This window comes from Heptranchias perlo, chromosome 2, assembly GCF_035084215.1.
Source record: "Heptranchias perlo isolate sHepPer1 chromosome 2, sHepPer1.hap1, whole genome shotgun sequence".
Taxonomy (NCBI): domain Eukaryota; kingdom Metazoa; phylum Chordata; class Chondrichthyes; order Hexanchiformes; family Hexanchidae; genus Heptranchias; species Heptranchias perlo.
In genome coordinates, this window is record NC_090326.1 from 144,018,733 (window position 1) to 144,038,991 (window position 20,259).

General features: G+C 44.5%; 1 protein-coding gene across 1 annotated transcript in view; it reads left to right on the top strand.

The window, feature by feature from the left end:
- Window positions 1-20,259, top strand: part of adarb2 (adenosine deaminase RNA specific B2 (inactive)) — a 603,243-nt gene that overhangs the window by 260,442 nt on the left and 322,542 nt on the right. The window lies entirely within an intron of this gene.

The window sequence follows — 20,259 nt, forward strand, 5'->3', positions numbered from 1 at the left end:
AACTTCTTCACTCAGAGGGTAGTAGGTCTGTGGAATTTGCTGCCCCATTGGAAGCTACATCATTAAAAAAATTTAAAACAGAAATAGACAGTTTCCTAGAAGTAAAGGGAATTAGGGGTTACGGGGAGCGGGCAGGAAATTGGACATGAATTTAGATTTGAGGTTAGGATCAGATCAGCCATGATCTTATGAATGGCGGAGCAGACTCGAAGGGCCTATTGGCCTACTCCTGCTCCTATTTCTTATGTTCTTATGTTCTTAACTATACTTACACCCACTGTAGAGTGACGCAATGGGTGGCATCAAGTGTGCGTATTCATGGTGAACCTCATGAAAGGGACCTATTCCACAAGCCAGTCAAGAATGGCCAAGACATGGCAGCAGTGGTGATAATAATAGGACTTATTGTGAATGTGGCAGAAAACAAATATAAATAAAAAACATGACAAATCGTCAAACACCCTTGTGCATTCCCTTTGTGCTCGCAAAACCTTCACCTTGCATTTACAGGAACCCTTACGTGGTGCTACCCCTGTGGCTTCAGCAGAGGTAGTGGCAGGTTGCTCTTGTCCATGCCCTGACCGATGAGATGCTTTGCGCGGACGCCCTCTGGGTTTCGGTACCCGTGTGGGCCCCTCCAAAGACTGCTCCACCTGCACCTGTGCAGGGGCAGACTCGGCCACCTGGAGAGGAGGCAGCGTTGCGGGTACTGGTTGAGAGGGGGGCAACGGGTGAGACGTGGGAGCGCTTTGAGTGGTGTCCCCATTTCCATGTCCCCTTTCACCATCATCCCCCTCCTGGCCCAGGCCCACATCACTCCTTCCACCCTGCTGGACGACAGTTTGGAGGACTTGTTTGAAGCCTTGGAAGGCCACTTGTAATGTATCTGTCAGCCTGTTTAAGGCGGCAGAATGTTGCTCACCCTGAATACGAACGGCCGTTGTCAGGGCCTGAATGGACTTATTGTTGAGCCATGCTTGACGCTCGATGTAGGCTAGCCTTTCCTCCATCGCAGACATTCCCGCACCTACCTATGACACAATCTCAGAGATGCCTTCACGTCCCTGTGACACTATCTCGGAGATACCCTCCTGTACCTGTACCACCATTCCACTCATGCAGGAGTTGGACTCCTCCATCCTCTGTGCGATTGTGGAGAGTGCACGTGGCACCTTTTCCTGCACCTCGGCAATGTGCTGCTGGCCCTCGATGACTCTCCTTTTCACGGCTGGCCCCCAGGGTTCAGCATCTGGGTCCAGCTGAGCAGTGCCTGGAGAAGAGTGCTCCCACCTACGCGGACTCTCCACGGCTGCCCCTGCCACCAGGGTCTGCTCGTGCTCACATGTGCGTGGTGACTCACCATGTGCAAGCCCAACGAAGTGAGGACGGGGACCCAACGAGGTGTGTGCATCTGCCCTGGTGGATGGATGGCTCAGATGTGACGATGGACCCTCAGAGGCCGGCAGGTCCTCCGAGGAATCGCCCTCCACGGTCACGGCAGTCGCAGATGGCCCTGCAAGAGAACAGAAAGCAATATTAACCATCTGGACAGATGTTGAGGTGGCGCAGATGCCAAGTGATGCTAAGATCATTCGCTATCATGAGTACTGAGTGTTAGCTTTCTGTCACCGGACGCTTGTGCAATCCCAGCCTCGGCATCCGCCACGGACAGGCACTCCAGCGTGCGGCTGATCTCCAATGCCTGCTGCTCCGCGTCTGTTAGTGCCACCTGGTGTGGCGGGCCCCCTCTGGTCCGTGCCCTCTCCCGGGCGTTCTGGCATCTCTTCTCCTATCAAGGCAAAACACAGAGGCGTGATTGAGTGATGGTTGCATGGTGGCCGCTGCATGCATTGGTGTGGGTGGGGTTGAGCGTGAGGGAGCGTGAGGGAGCCGAGGAAGTCACCAGCAGCGGCAATGTGCCACGATCCTGGGTGCAGTGCAGGAATCTCTTCCTGCACTGCACCCAGGATCGTGGCACATTGCCGCTGCTGGTGACTTCCTCGGCCACCTCCAGCCAGGCCTACTTCGTGGTGGAGGGAGGGTACTTCCTCCCATCGGATGGGAAAAGGATTTCCCTCCTCCTCCTCACCCCATCGAGCAGAACCTGGAGTGAGGAGTCTGAAAACCTTGGGGCAGCCTTTCCTCTGGCCTGCTCCATGGTTCAAAATTGGTTGTTTGCTGCAGGAGGAGCATTGGTGGACTGCCCCTTTAAATAGGGCTCCTCCAGCTGACAGACTATGCTGCGCATGAGCAGTCCACCCGCCACGCAACTTTCCAGCGCGAAACCCGGAAGCCGGCTTCAATTAGCCTGCAATTGCGTGCGGAGCACACTGATTTCACCAGGTGCGTTACCCACGCGCCCGGTCGACCCCCCCTCTCCGAACCCGCCGCCCTCCTAATATCGGGCCCATGGTGATCTGTGTTCTTAATTAGGGTCGAAAATACATCTCGCATACATTACAAAGTTCAATAATACAGAAGAAAATAGGAAAGCGCATAATGAAAAAAGGTCACTCACCCATCAAGCCCATTCCTTCCACCGACTGTACATAATTCACATGACTGACGAATCTATCAAACCTATTTAATCTCTGGAGTGAGACAACCAACAGGAAGTGAAACCTCTAAGAACATAAAGGCCTGAGCAATTTCTCCTAGACGCCCTGAAGAAATATTACTGAAACCATACAGATTTACAACCATGACCTGTTATATTCCAGAGGTGACTCATCCCTAGTCCCAGCAGAACAGAAACCATCATATCCCATTGAATATTTGACCATATTTTTCTACCCTTATAATCTTCTACCCAGCTCTGAAACATTATTCATCCAGTTCTGTTTTTGCAATAGTTAATCAATATTGATTGCTTTTGGTAGGAGTCTATTGAACATTGACTCGTCTGAGGAAAAAACATCTTCCAAGTTGCCGTATGATTTGAGGCTTGTATGATGTCCGCTCGATCTGTAATCACAGTCTAAGTTAAATAGCCTGCCTACATCTATATAATGCACACCTCGCATTATATTTTGAAGAGCTAAATCTTGTGCCCACTGAATCTTTTCCCCCAAATGAAAACAACTTTAGTTCTACAATCTATCCATAACTTAGAATCCTAAATTCTAGAATTATCCATACCGCAGTTCTCTGACCCCTGTCAATGCACCAATGCTCTTTTGAAAGTAAGAGTCCAAAAGTGCATATAGTATTCCAAATGTGGTCTTACAATGAGTTATAGAGGGTTAAAATGATTTGTTTCAATTATTAATCAAACACCCTTGAGAGGTATTGCAGCGCTTGATTATTCCTGTTGCTATCAACTTCACGTTGATTGGATACTTTCAATGAATCACACTCGAAGCCCAATCCTTTCAGTAATCACACTCCAAAATCCTTTCCTTTTGCACTTTTCTTAATGGACACTCATTCATGACACTGCTGGCGGAATTTCTTTTATGTTACCCAATTCATGCACTAACATAGTTTGTGCAGCAAAAGTAGCAAATAAGCACTTTTCATTTCCACTATTGTGTTGTATCTGACCAATCAGTCATGCTACGTTAATCATGCAATAATGATGCATTCATCACAGTCAGAAGCCAACTGCATCATCCCAAGTTCCAAATGGAAACCAATATATAGTTACATCAGACTAAAGATGTTGGAATTATTATGTTTTTTTTAAACGATAGCTTCCATCTGGTATGAGAAATGATGCACACAAAATGTCCACACAAGTTTTTTAAAGTTTTTAAAATAACCCCTTTGTTGTATCACTAATAGAGAAAATATGTAAAACGTTATTTTATACCATGCTCCTCAAAGACAATGCAATCGAAAGGATTCACTATTTGAGTTTCATAACAATTCACTGCGTAAAAAAAATTGCATTATTATAATGTCTTTCACCCCCTCAGGAGCTCTCAAAGCGCTTCACAACAAATATTTTGAAGTGTGGTCTCTATTGTTATGTAGCCAAACACAATTTTTGGAAATATCCCCTTAACACCAGAAAAGTACAATCGAGACTGTACAGGTGATTTGAAAATAGGACAAGAAGGATTTCTGCACATCAGTGATGCAATTCACTTCTATCCTGACAAGCACTGAGACTAATGGGTATTTTAATTTTAAGAGGGAAGAAGGGAGACTCGTCACAGACACTGGTTTTGAGACCTTATTTAACAATGATTTCCTCCATCAATAAAACAAATTTATCACATGATATATAGGCATATCTGGTGCTGGACTATTTATTGTACGCACAAATAGTGGCTATGATAAATAACCAAAGTAAATTAATGAGGTGAAGTATTAGTAAAGAGGAAGTAAAGTGAATAAAAATACACAGCATGGCACAATAATCTGTCAGTGATGAATGGCAATAATGAAAGTAATACTGTAACGAAACAAGAAAGAAAATGTCATTAATACTCCCAATTCATAGTAAAATTATTTGACTACGACCCTTTCAAACTCCAATCAACTACTCCTCTGGATCTCAACCCATCCTCACATCGATGCCTCCTCAGTGAATCTCCTCACAATTTACTCACTCCCACCCTCATCCCCCCGTCCCCTCTCCCCCCTGACCACAGAATGTGACCTCAGAATCGTCGAATCCTACAGCACATTCAGCCCTTCGTGCCTGTGCCGGCTCTTTGAAGAGCTATCCAATTAATCCCACTCGCACGCTCTTAACTCATAGCTCTGCAAATTTTTCCTTTTCAAGTATTGATCCAATTCTCTTTAGAAAGTTACTATTGAATCAGCTTCCACCACCCTTTCAGGTAGTGCATTCCAGATCATAACAACTGGCTGCGTAAAAAAAATTCTCCTCATTTACCCCCTGGATTTTTTCCCAATTATCTTAAATCTGTGTCCTTTGGTTACCGACCCTGCTGACAGTGGAAACAGTTTCTCCTTTTTACTCTTCCCAAAACCCCTCAAAATTTTGAACACCTCTATTCAATCTCCCCTTAATCTTCTCTGCTCTAAGGAGAACAATCCCAGCTTCTCCAGTCTCTCCAAATAACTGAAGTCCCACATCCCTGGTATAATTCTAGTAAATCTCCTCTCCAAGACTTTGATATCCTTCCAAAAGTGTGGTGCCTCGAATTGGACACAATACTCCAGCTAAGGCCTAACCAGTGATTTATAAAGATTTAGCATAACTTCCTTGCTTTTGTAGTCTATGCCTCTATATATAAAGCCAAGGATCCCATATGCTTCTTTATTCCTGAAGAAAATTAACAATAAGTATAGCACATATAACAAAATTGAAAAATAATACAGTAATGGACTAAAATATTATTTGGCAATTTAATCATAAATATTGATATATAGTTAAGTACTTGATCCCTGAGCTTTATGAACAAGGGAAGGGCATCAGAAATATGGACACTGTAGTTAAAATAAAAGCAAATATAAGAGAAGGCTAAGGCAAGAATTTTCTTAACAGAGCAAATGCCCCATTTCTGTCTTTTTTCCAAAAAGTGGCTTCACTGATGGCTCAGCTGGTAAATTTGCTTCCCAGTTGTAGTCAGAAGGTTGTAGGTTCAAGCCCCACACTAGAACTTGAGTACATAATCTAGGATGACACTTCAGAGCAATACTGAGGTTCCTGCTGCTCTGTCAGAGGCACCATCTTTCAGGTGAAATGTTAAACCAAAATTCCATCTGCCTGTTTAGGAGCATGTAAAAGGTCCCATGGCAGTATTTTAAAAAGAACAGGGGAGTTCTCCTGGTAATCTGGCCAACCTTTATCCCTCATTCAAAACAGATTAATCATTGATCTCACTGCTGTTTGTGAGACCTTGCTGTGTACAAATTGTGTTTGGCTACATAACAATAGAGATCACACTTCAAAATATTTGTTGTGAAGTGCTTTGAGAGCTCCTGAGGGGGGTGAAAGACATTATATTAATGCATTTTTTTTACGCAGTGAGTTGTTATGATCCGGAATGTACTACTTGAAAATGTGGTGGAAGCAGATTCAATAGTAATTTTCAAATAGGAATTGGATAAATACTTAAAAATGAAAAAATTGCAGGGCTGTGGGGAAAGGGCGGGAGAGTGGGACTAATTGGATAGCTCTTTCAAAGAGCCGGCACAGGCACGATGGGCCGAATGGCCTCCTCCTGTGCTGGAAGATTCTACAATTCTATGATAAAACATTGATTTTTTAAAAAAGCCATAATTCTTACAATTAATTTTCTTGAAGTAGACTTGAGGCCCACTCCATCTTTAAGTAGGGTAGGTAGCCTGAAATTCATTTGTTGTGTAATCCATGTCTGTCTATCCCACTTCTGGCTTTGACGCAATCTATCCTTGATGGAGATTTCAAACATTCTTTCGTGACACTTGAAATTAAATCTCAGATGTCAGTGCAAAATAAACGTTTGTGGCTGAAATTTGTTGCAGAGTTAAAGTGCTTTTTTATTATCTATAAAATTGCATTAGCTCATCAATGTTGCCATCCTAAAAAATGTTCCACTTCCTACTTCTTGAAAACGCACAGAATTGAACAGGTGCTTACACCCTAAAGTACACAGAGTGTTCCTAAATGGTACTGTTTCGTGTTACACAAACTCATGTGGACATTCCTTTAACATTGAACTCTGCCAATATTTACTCATTACCAACGGTGTGCAGCGCAGGAACGACGAGAAAGCTGCTGTAAAACATTGCAGCAATTTTAAACTAAAAGGTTTTTAATGCGCAAAGCCTGAAAGACTCATAAATAGAAAGTAGGAAGTAAAATCCACTCAACGCACAAATAGTAATCATGGTGCCCTGAGGGAGAAGTCTACTAAATGCCATTTTAGATTATACAGTGGATGGTTTTTTTTAAGACTATATATTTTATTTTCTTTGAAGTGGTTCGGTCACTGTGGTAACCAGGCGCGCTGTGCAGCTCTGAGGCCTGCTCAGTCATTTATTGTATTCCCTCATGGTGGTAAGGCACTCTACCCTACTGCTTAGAAATGCATGTTTCTTACTGTAAAATACAATGTTTTCACTTAACAGAGAGCAATAATAGTGCACTAAAAGGAGGCATAATTAGATATTTAATATTAATGAGCAGTGGCAGTTTCCAGCAGAACATATGGAAGGAGTTTGTGATGGTGTGACGGTGGTTAAACCTCATACAAAGGGTACCTTATGAGAGGCTAACGTTTAAAAACAGCTGGAATTCTCTGCCCTTTCCCGCACTGGCCTGTGTTTCTCTTGTGCATTCCTGGCAGATGTTTAAGAAAACTTTGTACACTGGCGCACCAGGCCAGCCCCGTGCCCTTTTATAAATGACATCTCCATGTTACAGAGGTTCAGTGTGCCAGAGCAATAGTGCAAATTGTTCCTTTTTAACCGTGAGTCAGGGCACTTTGCAGAAATCTAAAACAAAGCCATAGACAGTTTTCCCCTTTAACATAATGCTCAGAAACTTTATACTTTAGGGAGATAGTTATCTTTCCTGCTTTGGTTTTTATTTTCCAAAACAGATTATTTTTTCTTTTACAAAATTAATTAATTTTTCACATCTGAAAGTATGCATCTTTTCAAGTGATATTTGAAGCAATTTATTCCATGGATAATCGGCCCCAGTGCATAAACTGCACAGGAGCATCTTTAGAAATTGGCCCAAGCTGATCCCAGTTGGGGTGGAAACAATGGGTTCTTCAGGAGCATGTTTTTGATGCTAGGCCAAACGTCTTGGACTGTACAGAATTGAGGGGAGATGTCATGCTTGAAGTATAATGCACTTATACTCACATAAGTTGGAACTACTAAAGTTTGTGCTGACCACAGATGTACTTTGCAAACGCAACATAGACAAAATGAAAAAATAACTCAGGAAAAACATGGCCCATTTTGAAAATATGGTCATTGTAGTTAAACCTTGCTCTTCTAGTTATTTATATTACACTCCTACTGTGTTGGGCTTTTAGACAATCTTTCTGGAAAAGCTGACACTCAGTCAAGTTAAACTATTGTGAATGGAAATTCTGTCACTAATCCAAAAAATGCAATGGCTTTGGACATTGTGGTAGAGTCTTTGATATTAGAATCTTTTCCTCTTGTCTCATCTTCCATCTGCTAGAGAATATATCAAGCTGCGACACCATGAATCAGCTAAGATAAAAAGAGAGAGACTGGAGACTCACAAAATAAAAAAACAAGACAATATGGATGAGTATAAATCTGCCATAAAAGCTTCCAAAATATTTCCTCCTGGATCATGAAGTGGAGTATTTTCTACATGAGCTCAGCATCTTTTCTAATCCAGATTATAAACAGGCTCAATTTTTAGAGTTCTAAGGAATCTTATCAATTTTCAGCAACTTAATAGACCTTTTTTTTTTATTCGTTCATGGGATGTGGGCGTCGCTGGCGAAGCCAGCATTTATTACCCACCTCTAATTGCCCTTGAGAAGGTGGTGGTGAGCCTCATTCTTGAACCGCTGCAATCCGTGTGGTGAAGGTTCTCCCACAGTGCTGTTAGGAAGGGAGGTCCAGGATTTTGACCCAGCGACAATGAAGGAACGGCGATATATTTCCAAGTTGGGATAGTGTGTGACTTGGAGGGGAATGTGTAGGTGGTGTTGTTCCTATGTACCTGCTGCTCTTGTCCTTCTAGGTGGTAGAGGTCGCGGGTTTGGGAGGTGCTGTCGAAGAAGCCTTGGCAAGTTGCTGCATCGCATCCTGTGGACCTGACCACAATTCTTACCAAGCAATTGGTTACATATATCACTCTTCCTCAACATACACATGAAACAATATAATATAACTTATTAGAGACTATTTTAATTTTGATTTCAGGACCTGTAATCCTTGGATATAATAAGATTGTGATTTGACAGAGAGTATTTACTTAAGAAGAATCTACAAACTGAAATATAGTGAGTCCTCCTGATGGATTGGTGGAAGAACAGCAAGTGTATGTGAAGCAGTATCCGGGGCTCATCAGGAGAGGAAAACATGAAGGTGGAGGGGCAGAGCAAGCAATAAAACACAGTTAAGATATGATTTCTACTTTTTGGAGCTTTGGTAACCCTGTCTTTTCCACTGGAAGAAGTATTTCCCCTTTTTGGAGAAAAAGTTAATGATGGAAAGTTAGTCAATGTTGAGTGACCTGTTTTCCACTTTTCAAACAGCTTTACAGTCACTTAAGTAGGAAAACCAATGCTAAACGACATTAAGTGCTGAGTGGGAAACAGAAAGTTGCTAGTGTGGCTGACCCACTTTACTACAAAAATCAACTGGACCAACATTTGGATTGCTGGTTTCCTAACCTTCCTATCCCCTTTTAATGCCAACAACAGACAATAGAGAATATAGGCAAATATCTAATACCTATTACATAACAGCACAAAATCAAAAGAAAAGGCAACACAGCCCATCAAGCCCACTCCATGCAGAGCCCATGAATGATTAGTGTGTCGTGGACTTGCCTTCCACACCACCTGATTTAGAGAACACTCATTTCCATCCCTTTCTCCTCCTGAAAATAAAAGCAGTGTTGTTAAATATCTCTATAATCTTCAATTCTGCATCTCAAGGTGCAATTGACCCCAAATCAAGTACCCCCTCTGGAGGTTTTTTTTCACACAGCCACTGTACTGTGGGAAGAAAATATTTTTCTAATTTTCTAAATTTTGTAACCCACAAAAGGGAATTGGATATATACTTGAAAAGTAGAAATTTGCAGGGTTATGGGGAAAGAGCAGGGGAGTGTGACTAATTGGATGGCTCTTTCAAAGAGCAGGTATAGGATCGATGGGCCGAATGTCCTCCTTCAATGCTGTATAATTCTACGATTCTATTCCCTAACCTTGCTCAAGACTTATGAATATTAGTACCTGTGTCCAACGTAAGTACCTTGTTTACTTCCATCTCACCTAGATCTTTCATTGTTTTCAAGCACCATATTAGGTCTCCACTCAGTCTTCTTTTCTTCCACAAAGTTTAGACACTTAAGCCTTTCTTGATAACTCAATCCCCTATGGAAATCATCTTTCTATTCGGGAATATCCTCAGTTTAGTACGGTATTTTATGTCCTCATGAAGACCCACCTGTCGGGTCTCTGCTCCTCCACTGAGCTGTTCCGGTGATGTAAGTTACTGGAACCACTCTCATGTGTCATGGATTGGCTTCCATGTGTCCATTGGAGTCAGCACTTTGGAACTGCCAGGAAACCAATGAAGAGCTACTTGTGCCGAAAAAAAATCACTGTGGGCTGAGGGAGAGATGGAAAGGTTCAGGGTGGGAGTTCCACAGAACATTGACCGGGTGCTGGAAGGTGGGATTAGAATGGGCACCTGGTTGTTCTTGGAGCCGGCAGGGACACGATGGGCCGAATGGCCCCCTTCTGCGCTGTATCTTTTCTATGGTTCTATGGTTCTAACATTACTGAGGCAACTGAAGGCTCTGCCAGGAATGGTGGGGTGAAGAGGGAGGAAGGGCGATACACAGAAGACTGGAGTTAGAGGAATGAAGTGTTTGGAAGGGGAACAAATAGCTGGAGGAGATTGCAGACATAGAGTTACATAGGAACACAGAGATCGCCAGACGAAAAAAGGCCAAGGTCCATCTAGTTCACCTTCTACCATCCTGGTAGTTGCATGATGCAATGATAATGGAGTTGTTGATTAATCATAGCAATCAATCTCTATCAATTAGTGTACAACAGACCCAGACATGAAAGAAAAACCACAGAGGTGGAAAGCTTTGGGAACCATGAATTCAATCACCTGTTCTTTCCAAGGATGATACACCAACCACATATCATGCTTGGTGAGGCCATATTTAGATTTAAAGGCGAGAAGAATTTTAAAATTAATGCTTTTTGGACTGGGAGCTATTGCATATCAGTGAGGATGGTGATGATTGGCAAGCAGGACTTAATGCAGGACAGAATTTGGGTGGCAGAGTTTTGGACAAGCAGGAGTTTATGGATGGTGGAGGATGAGAGGACAGCAAAAAGATCATGAGAATGGTCAAGTGTGCAGGCAACAAAGGCATTTACGAGGGTTCCACAGCAGAGAGATTGAGGTAGAGGTGGAGAGGGCGCAATGCCTAAGAGATGGAAGTAAGTGGTCATGGTTAGAATCTGGTATTTGAAGCTGAGCTCAGGGCCAAATAGGACACCAAAGTTACAAATAGTCTGGTTCACCCTGGCAGAGTGGCCAAGTAGGGGATGGAATTGATGAAAGGGAGTGGAGTTTGTGCCAGGACCGAAGACGATGATTTTGGCCTACTTTTTTTTATGGATGAGGACATATTTTTGCAGAATTCAAAACTCAAGTCAGAACATGCCATTTTACACAACATTATGACTTTGTGCCAGTGATCAGCCTTTAATGTGATCGCGTCACTAATACTGCTGCTCAGAGAGAAGCTAGTTTGAGTAATGTCATATATGGTGGGACATATTATTCATAGAATCATAGAATCTTACAGCACAGAAGGAGGCCATTCTGTCCATCATGCCTGTGCCAGTTCTTTGAAAGAGCTATCCAATTAGTCCCACTCCTCTGCTCTTTCTCCATAGCCCTGCAATTTCCTCCCCTTCAAGTATTTATCCAATTCCCTTTTGAAAGTTACTATTGAATCTGCTTCCATCCCCTTTCTGGCAGTGCATTCCAGATCATTACAACTCGCTGCTTGAAAACATTTCTCCTCATTTCACCTCTGGTTCTTTGGCCAATTACCTTAAATCTGTGCCCTCTGGTTACTGACCTTTGTGCCACTGGAAACAATTTCTCCCTATTTAAAACCCTTCATGATTTTGATTGTTTCTATTAAATCTCCACTTAACTTTCTTTGCTCTAAGGAGAACAACCCCAGCTGCTCCTGTCTCTCCACATAACTGAAGTCCCTCATCTCTGGTACCATTCTAGTGAATCTCTTCTGCACCCTCTCCAAGGCCTTGTCATCCTTCCTAAAGTGTGGTGCCCAGAATTGGACACAATAGTTTGACAGTTTCAAAAGTGCAATGTTCATATTAAAATTTTACATAAAGACCACCCTTTTCCAAACTGTCAACAAATATCTGTATCACAAGGGACTCACATCCTCCACTGCCATCTTTAATATTAGGAATCTTACAACACCAGGTTATAGTCCAACAATTTTATTTTAAAATCACAAGCTTTCGGAGATTATCTCCTTCGTCAGGTGAGTAGTGAATGAGAGGTTCTCAAATCGCATATGTAGATGAGGCCCGGTGCCGAATTTGGTGTGGTTCTCGCGCCAGGAGCAATCGCTCTGCTGACTCGCTGCGGTTTCAAGCCTTATGTCTCTTTGAACCCACAAATTGCTGTCTGAACCATGGAAGTGACTGTGGGTGGTGGGGGGGGGGGGGTGGGGAAATTGGTCTTGGGCGGTAGTGCAAACCGAGCGACATTGAATCAGCAGCCCACTTTAGACCCAGCCCCACCAACGAGCAGGGCGTATAACGGGATGCCGATTGATTCAACATCAGTCATTTTGCACTCTTGCCAAAGTCCAATTTCTCCCCCCACCCCCAAAGTCTCCCTGAGTAAGGCAGCTTTTAAAGTTTTCAGTTATGATGCTGAAACAAACACTAAAATTACAGAAAGTACACTTTCAAAAGGCGTTTGATAAAGTGCCGCATGTTAGGCTTAGCATCAAGATTGCGGCCCATGGAATAAAGGGGGCAGTAGCAACATGGATATAGAATTGGCTAAGGGACAGGAAACAGAGAGTAGTGGTGAATGGTTGTTTTTCGGACTGGAGGAAGGTGTACAGTGATGTTCCCCAGGGGTCAGTGCTGGGACTGCTGCTTTTCTTTATATATATTAATGACTTGGACTTGGGTGTACAGGGCACAATTTCAAAATTTGCAGATGACACAAAACTTGGAACGGTAGTAAACATTGAGGAGGCTAGTGATAGACTTCAAGAGGATATAGACAGGCTGGTGGCGTGGGCGGACATGTGATCGATGAAATTTTTGCAGAAAAATGGGAAGTGATACATTTCAATAGGAAGAATGAGGAGAGGCAATATAAACTAGAGGGCACGATTCTAAAAGGGGTACAGGAACAGAGAGATCTGGGGGTATATGTGTAAAATCGTTGAAGGTGGCAGGGCAGGTTGAGAATGCGGTTAAAAAGCATACAGGATCCTGGGCTTTATAAATAGAGGCATAGAGTACAAAAGTATGGAAGTCATGATGAACCTTTATAAAACACTGGTTCGGCCACAACTGAACTATTGTGTCCAGATCTGTTTAGGAAAGATGTGAAGGCCTTAGAGAGGGTGTAGAAGAAATTTACTAGAATGATTCCAGAGATGAGAAGCTTTAGTTACGTGGATAGACTGGAGAAGCTGGGGTTGTTCTCCTTGGAACAGAGAAGGTTGAGAGGAGATTTGATAGAGGTATTCAAAATCATGAAGGGTCTAGACAGAGTAGATAGAGAAAAACTGTTCCCATTGGTGGAAGGGTCAAGAACCAGAGGACATAGATTTAAGGTGATTGGCAAAAGAACCAAAGGCGACATGAGGAAAAACTTTACTACAACAGCGAGTGGTTAGGATCTGGAATGCACTGCCCGAGGGAATGGTGGAGGTAGATTCAATTATGGCCTTCAAAAGGGAACTGAATAAGTACTTGAAAGGAAAAAATTTGCAAGGCTATAGGAATAGGGCGGGAGAATGGGACTAGCTGGATTGCTCTTGCATAGAGCCAGCGCGGACTCGATGGGCCAAATGGCCTCCTTCTTTGCTGTTAGCTTTCTATGATTTTATGATTCTCTAATAAAGTTTACTCAAAGTTGGGGAGTAATTTTATTATTGTACTATTGACCCTGATAACTAACTTAAAATATTATGTTTCTGTCTGAACTATCCCTTCTAACCCTTTAACCTTTGAAACAAAAACTAAATTTAAAGTAGGGAGCAGTCTTCTCGTTCTGGCCATCAGTTTTGGAGGTGGGCTCAACTTCCAAACAAACTGGGCTTTCATTGGCTGAAAACTGGCACCCAAAGCCCAGTTTTTCAGTCAACCAAAGGCCTAAAGTCCAAAGGTTAAGCAGGCCATTCTCTAACCAGTAAAAATGCTTCAAGACAGGAAGGGTTGTTACCAGAGGAGCAAACTCATCACGAGCCACCAGAGCCCAATCACATCAACTGAAGTAAACTTATCCATGGCACCGTAAGGGGTTAAATCGAAGATAAAATTGTAATGGGATTTATTCCATGAGTGAGGAAGACCTAATAACTCTGGGGTGGAATAAATAGCGTTAACAGCAAATGGCTGCTGTTTCCAATTGTGTGCTTTGTACAATGGAATCAAGATAACTTTGAAATCAAATAATGTGTTGGTATTTTTAAATTCAGTCTTAATGGGAATTGTTCCAAGGGCAGGGGAAGTTCAAATATTTCCCATATGGACTGCAGCTCCTCAGACGTGATTAGCTTGTAAAACATCATGCCGACCTTCTATGTCACTTTAATTCAGCCGGAAAGTATTCATTTGTACAAAAACTAATACTGTCGCATGACACGTGTAAACTGAACTTGCAGTTAGATAGCAGCACAGTGAAAGGATTTAAACATAGTACAAGAAATTCCATGTCTCATATAAATAAGATTTATGCTTTGTGAGGATAAATGTTTGTGTTCATCAACATTGGTTGTGCAGAATAGAGTGTTTCCACAGTATTTTGGACAGTGACAGTGCTGCTCCATCAGGTATGACAGGGATTGGATTTAAGCCAAAGCTCCCTTTGCTTTGCCTCAACAATTTACTTTTACCTCAACTTCACACAAGCACGTCCAACTGTGCCAGTGCGACATTTCCATTTCCCACACCACCTATCCTTATGCTTTCTCTGAAAGTGCTCGTGAATTCTGTTTCAATTACTGTTGAATTATAAGCAGTTTTATGCACTGGGCTATCCCCAAATAGAAGCTGGGTTGAGGCTGCCAGAACTTAATTCCCCACAGTTCTCGGTCGGACAGCAGATCGGTCAAGATCAGTTTAAGGTCCCACAAGTGAAAACGTTGTTCTAACTCACCCAATATAACCGAAGGTTTAGGGCGCTAACCGGATGGTAGAGGTCAGGAAATCCGGCGGAATTCAGTTCTGCCAGATTGCCACTGGTTGAAGGCCCCTTTCTATCTTCCAGTCGAGTCTGGGACGGGCGCCTGAAGCACCTGCCTGAAGCAAGAGGAAGCTTCATTAGGGGGTATGCAAAAGGGGGTTGGGAAAAGGTGCCGCACCGTTTTCTGGTCCATGGCAATGCTGATTTAAAGGGACCGCTGCTATTTTGGAACTCCCGCTCCAGCCAACGCACTGTTTTAACGAAGCACAGCTGAACAGATCTTAAACACCATGGAGGACCCCCCCCCCCCACCTCCCGACCAGCGCTATTTAAAGGGATCAGGCAGGAGTTACAGGTTAGTGGCTGGATTATTGCTTCTGGCTGCTGATACGTTTGTAACTGTTTTTGGAGATCTCCTATACTTGAATATTAGGACTAAGGGACATAGCCTAAAAATTAGAGCCAGGGCTTTCAGGAGTGAAGTTAGGAAACATTTCTACACGCAAAGGGTGGTAGAAGTTTGGAACTCTCTTCCCCAAACGGCAGTTGATGCTCGCTCAATTGTAAATTTTAAATGTGAGATTGATAGATTGTTGTTAATCAAAGTTATTAAGGGATATGGGTCTAAGGCGGGTATATGGAGTTAGGTCACAGATCAGCCATGATCTCATTGAATGGTGGAACAGGCTCAAGGGTCTAAATGACCTATTCCTGTTCCGATGTTCTTATGTTCCGATAATAAAGTTTCAATTCTCTATAGGGAGTGGGCTGACAGGCAACATTAAGGGCACTGGCGGAGTGGCAGGTCCTGAGAGAGAACAGCAGGTTCACGTTCCATGAGCGGAGCCACTGCCACTTGTTGCCACCTGTTGTGTGCCAACTTCTGCGGGAAATGTGTCGGTGAGTGTCCTGCAAGATGTTTGTGCAATGTGACTGTCATGGTTAAATAGCTGCCAGTATGTGTGAGCTGTGAGTTGGTGTGCTTCTTGCAACAGTGGTAATGTGTGAGGGTGAGGGTGAGGGTAAGCACCTGATTGGTAGAGTTGAGTACTGTTTGAAAGAGTTTGTTGGTAGGTGGGTGATGGGAGTGTAGTGCGCAGAGCAGTGGATGAGGCTAGTGGCGCAGTTGGTAGGAGATGCCGCTTGACAGTTTAACTTACGCACCTTGACCACTCGTGTCAAATCATTGCACTTCTTCTTGCATTGCATCCATGTTCGTGGTGCTACGCTCTTTGCATTGACTTTGTCCCACACTGCCTCCCACTGCCTCAAGAGCACATATCTGGAGGGCCTCTTCCCCCCCTGCGGATTTAGGATGCCCCTCCTTTTGTCCACCTCTTGCACCAAGGCCTCTAGTGCATCATCAGAGAACCTTGGTGCATGCTCTCTCGCAGGCCCGGTACAAACTCAGATCGGCAGATTGGTGGGGTCTGGTGTGCGGATTGGAGAATGTGGAATTTAGTAGTGTGCAACCTTTATTCAGTGTTTTAAAATTAAACAACAGTTTTTAAACATAACGACGAGACCTGCATCTGTGTTTTATGTGTCCGATTTCCGATCTCCATTCAGACCCGTATCTTATATTTTGAAAATATAAGAGTCCGGCAAACCTTGAGCAGCCAAGTTGTTGCTCATTAAAAATTCCAGCGTTCCCATCATCACCATGCTTCACTATATTGCAGCACAGATTCACTTCACCATTGACTTCCACCACTTCCAGCCACAGTGCACCTCCCCTTTAAGAGGTGCAGGCTGCTTTTTAATGGTGCTAGCCACTCCCGATATCGGGGCCCCCTGCTGATGCGGCAGCCACTCAAAAGCATTGGTAGCGTTGGTTGCACGCAGCAATCGTTGAAATCATCCAGGCAGTACAAATGTTTATCTTCTGCCAGTGGTGTCCTCCCAGGTGAGTTTACGCCTTTTAGAGGCCCAGGCCTTGTTTCCAATCCGCTGGCGAGCTGTGGGCGCCAATGCGGGCAATCCTCTGCAGCCCGAAGGTTCTGGGAAGGCAGGAAGTTGGTCGGCAGCCGGCAGTCGGGGCCTGGAGGCGGGGCTTGGGCAGGCCGACAGTCTGTGCATTTGCGTTTCCCCGGTGGGCACCTGTGCCACTATGGGAGTACCTTGGGCGTCTGGCAGCCCCACCCTCAACTCACACTTCCAGCAAGTTACGGTGCAAAAATATTTCGAGCTGAAGGCTGCAGGAAAAAGTCTAACTAACGATATATGCCGCAAGATGTCCCCCTCCAGCGAGATCCGGCCCAAAGCAATGGCCCAGGCTTTGGGCCTATTTGAGTTGTCGGTTGTTTTGTTTTTGAGTTGTCAGCTTGTCAGGCTGTGCCACCTTTTTTTTGTTGAAGCTGTTGGTTGGCCTTTTGTGAGTTTTTTTAGGTTGGCATGTGTGCTTAAAGCACGACTATTAATAGCAAAGGGTTTTACTCGTTCACTAGAAGCTCTCATTATGACATTGCTGTGCACACAAAGCTGTAATAATGACACCATTAATCTCCGGTGCCTTCTTAAGATCAGAAGCAATAGAGAGGACGAAACCCAAATGGTGCCTTTAGTATTGCAGGGATGCTGCTCTCAGTCATTTGTGCTCGATTTTATGTTTTGTGCCAACTTCACCTGGCAAGCAGTATCAAGTGGCACAACAACAGGGCATAGCTGGAGTCAACTGTAATGAGGATAAGTGACTCACTGATTTGACTCCAGTGGTTGTTGACAGATCTGAAATTATCTCGAGGTGCCAGAAATTCCCTGTAGCTCAGGACTTGCTCCAGCAATCCGGCTCCAGCAAAGGATAACTAACTCTGCATTTAAACCCCTGCCTACAGTGGACAGAGCTACACTGCATGCGAGAGAGAGAGAGGGGGAGAGAGGGAGAGCTCCCGCAGGCGGGAGAAGGGACACATGGAGTTTCACAACTGGTGTCCCATTCAGATGTTTCGGTCTGCTGCAGAAAGCTGAAGTATATCTGCAGCAGCTGTTGTGTTCCGGGCATAAACAGGAATGCTTGGCTGTAAGTGTCAGAATATCTGTTGTGTTCACAATTGAAGAAGAGCAGGGCAGTTGTCCCCAGGAGTCCTGGTCAATAATTATCCCTCAACCAACATCACTAAAACAGATTATTTGGTCGTTTATCTCGTTTCCGATTGTGGGATCTTGCTGTGCGCAAATTAGCTGCCGTGTTTCCTACATTACAACAGTGACTGCACTGGCACCCCATCCACCGCCCTAAACATTCACTCCCTTCACCACCGGCGCACTGTGGCTGCAGTGTGTACCATCCACAGGATGCACTGCAGCAACTCGCCAAAGCTTCTTCGACAGCACCTCCCAAACCCGCGACCTCTACCACCTAGAAGGACAAGGGCAGCAGGCACATGGGAACAACACCACCTGCACGTTCCCCTCCAAGTCACACACCATCCCGACTTGGAAATATATCGCCGTTCCTTCATCGTCGCTGGGTCAAAATTCTGGAACTCCCTTCCTAACAGCACTGTGGGAGAACCTTCACCACACGGACTGCAGTGGTTCAAGAAGGCGGCTCACCACCACCTTCTCAAGGGCAATTAGGGATGGGCAATAAATGCCGGCCTCGCCAGTGATGCCCACATGCCATGTACGAATATTTAAAAAAATACCTCATTGGCTGTAAAGCACTTTGGGACATCCTGAGGTCATGAAAGATGCTATATAAATGCAAATTCTTTAATTATAAAAGATTGCCAGCCTGGCCACAATTCTCCGATCTTTACAGCCAATGAGGTTTTTTTTTATATTCGTTCATGGCATGTGGGCGTCACTGGCAAGTTGCTGCAGTGCATCCTGTGTATAGGATGGAGCAGGCCATTCTCATCCAGTTGTTTAGGCTGCATGGTTTTTGGGCTGTATTGAGGCCAGGAGGGTGTGTCTTCTCTGCAGCCTTCCAAAACGACCTGCACTATTCCTTCACTGGGTGGATAGAAGCATTGTAGAACATCGAGGCTGCCTTCTGACTAATACCGCTGAGCTGTTTTTTAAATGGTCCCCACTGTTTCACAATGTTTTACAGTAATCATCACCACTGCTTCACCTGAAAATAGCTTATATCTGATTATTATCCAAAGAATATTGGGGCCAAATTTACTCAGCTGTTCGGATGGAATCCCACCATAACGGCAGGAAACCCCACCCGAAACCCATAAAACCTATACGCCCCGCCATATTGGTTAGGGCTCCTCCGCAGACGTCCTAGCCATGCGCCTGGAACAAGCATTGGGCCCTTTTCATCTGCAAATAGGTGGCCTAACACTTGTGTGAGGCCTTGCTTTGTAAAATTTGATTGCGACTGACCGCATTATGCGCATGTAAGCTGTGGTCAGTTTCTTCAGGTACTTGGCAGCCAAACGAGCGATCCTTAAAGGGACCCCTGGAGGCTGCCACCGGAAAGGTAAGTTTCAACTTTGATACTTACCTTATCGTGGAACCGGGAGGAGCAGCACTGCTCCTCCTGGCTCCTCATTAAATCCACGGGCCGCTGCTGGCCACCGCTCGTCCCATCCCGATTACCTCCCCTCCTCCACCCCCCCAGATTCTCTTCAGGACCTCCGCGACCCAATTTGGCCGCCATCCAATTTATAGGCCCTTAGGCCCCCAGCTTTAAACATGAGTTTCCAAGAGTTTGGGGGTGGAAAAAACAAGAGTTTGGGGGTGGAGCCCTGTCCAAACAAGGTCAACAACAGCAACAACAACTTGCATTTGTATAGCGCCTTTAACATAGTAAAAGGCCCCAAGGCGCTTCACAGTAGCGATTTTCAAACAAAATTTGACACCGAGCCACATAGGGAGACATTAGGACAGGTAACCAAAAGCTTGGTCAAAGCGGTAGGTTTTAAGGAGTGTCTTAAAGGAGGAGAGAGAGGTAGAGAGGAGGAGAGGTTTAGGGAGGGAGTTCCACAACTTAGAGCCTAGGCAGCTGAAGGCACGGCTGCCAATGATGGAGCGATTAAAATCAGGGATGCGCAAGAGGCCAGAATTGGAGGAGCGCAGAGATCTCGGAGGGTTGTATAACTGGAGGAGGTTACAGAGATAAGGAGGGGCGATGACACAAGCAGGGAACAGATTTGGGGGCGAGGGCTCCTTGCGCTGGGAGTTCCTGTTACGCTGGCCCTAATGGGACCCAGCATATGTCTAGAGGCCGGT